The sequence below is a fragment of the Leuciscus leuciscus genome, assembly GCF_965113295.1.
Source record: "Leuciscus leuciscus genome assembly, chromosome: 11".
In the NCBI taxonomy this organism is placed as follows: domain Eukaryota; kingdom Metazoa; phylum Chordata; class Actinopteri; order Cypriniformes; family Leuciscidae; genus Leuciscus; species Leuciscus leuciscus.
Genome location: NC_138735.1, coordinates 1,690,950 through 1,692,819, shown reverse-complemented (window position 1 = coordinate 1,692,819; position 1,870 = coordinate 1,690,950). Strand labels below are relative to the sequence as shown.

The 1,870-nt window shown below is 36.6% G+C and overlaps 1 long non-coding RNA gene across 1 annotated transcript; it reads right to left on the bottom strand.

Moving 5' to 3' along the window:
- Window positions 1–878: 878 nt before the first annotated feature.
- On the bottom strand, window positions 879–1,607 carry LOC309509641. The gene is made up of 2 exons (XR_014209962.1): window positions 1,447–1,607; window positions 879–1,194 (listed from the first exon to the last, which is right to left on the bottom strand). It is a non-coding gene; the product is annotated as an uncharacterized lncRNA (long non-coding RNA).
- Between the last annotated feature and the right edge of the window lie 263 nt (window positions 1,608–1,870).

Sequence of the window (1,870 nt, the reverse complement as noted above, 5' to 3'; positions counted from 1 at the left end):
TTCAGTTGTTAACGCGCTCTCTCTCTGGGTTGTGAGTGTAGTTCAGTTGTGAAAGCGCTCTCTCTCTCTCTGGGGTGTGTGTGTGTGTGTGTGTGTTAATGAGTGTAGTTCAGTTGTTACCCATATGAAAAAAAAAACCTGCATGCTTCATATACAGCAACCATATATCTTCCTTACTTAAATCGGCCAGAATTACCTTCTGTGTTTCATGTAAGGCCAATACATGTCCTATACAAAATATGAGCAAATATGGCCCATTTCATAATAAATAGCACACATACAACTTGTAGGGGATTTTTGCGTTATATATGAATACTGTAAAAAGTCTTATATGAGTTTTACATGACAAAAGTAAGCAAATGTGTATGTATTAGTAGAAAATAACTGATATTCATATATAAATCATTTAAAGTTCTTATATTGAATCATATGCTAGTCAAATTAAAGTCATATAGAATTAATACACATTTTGTGTCATTTGTTTATGTGTTTCATACAGAGTTCATGTTTTGATGATCAACATCTGATTCTCTTATATGCAGTTGGCAAATTTTTTAATTGTACAGTGCAGAAGCCGGTTCGAGGATTACTGTCGGAATATCACTGACCTTTATGAGGACTGTTCATTTTCCTACAGGATTTGAAAGAGCAGTTGAAAAGCAATGACATTGTAAGACTGTATTTACATTAATTGTGAACTGTCTGGGCCTGTTGGTTGTGGACAAATCATAACATATTATTGCATACGATTTAAAATGATAAACATTTAAAAACAAATATTTATGAGTAATATTAACTGTGTTTATATGCCAGTAATATTAACTTTTTTATTTCCTCTAAACCTTTGTAAAAATATTCCATACAACTACCAGTATAACTATATGACATTGGCCTTTATTGTCGATGAGTAGCCTACAGCAATACAGCATATATTATACTATTTTAACACGTATACAATATTGCCTACATTTAAACTCATGTAACAAACATTTTCGAAGTAAAAATTCAACATTTAGGCCTAAACATTCAAGTAATTCAAGTGTAATCAACCGGTCTGTTATCCAGTATCCACCGGATCAGCACTGGTTCCGGTGCCGGAGATGGACTCGCCTCTGCGGGGGAACCTCTAACTTTACACCGCTGTCCTGCGTCACTCACGGCCGAGAGATACTGCGACGCGACTGACTCAATCACCTGCCAATAAACAAACAGTGCACAGTTCTGAGGACATTTTATCATCCAAATTAGTTATATTCATTATCTTTAGGAATGTAGTCGTGTTTTTTATGCAAGGCGTTACAATCATGCGAAAAGGCAGGCGCGAGTCGACACTCGTTTAACTCGTTTAAGGTGAGTAACATTGCGTCTCTGTATGTTCTTTCGCATTAAATAAAATGATTTAAAGCACATTAATGATTATACAGATCAAATAAAACATACACACACCTGAATTTCACAGAGGAAATGCACCAATTCTGCGCCGCTGAGAAGAGAAGAGGAGAACTGTGCTGGAGACTGGAGAGAATTCAAACAGCGCGCGCTCACTCAACCGTTGAGCTGTCGTCATGTCAGAGGGTGGGGGAGGGGTGCATTGTTTTAATTGAGTAAACTTAAAGGGGAAATGAAGCAGTCAATCAAGTTTACATGATGAACAAGATGGATTTCCACTATAACCAAAAATTATATAAGAAACATGAAAAATTTAAACTTATAAAAGAAAAAAGAAAAAACGTTATATCTTTCGCGGCCAGGGATTGTGCATAGTGGTGCACGATATATCGGCCGCCGATATAATATCGGCCGATATGGTCATTTTTTTACACATCGGTATCGTTCCGATGTCAAAATAGGGCCGATGTGAACAAGCCGA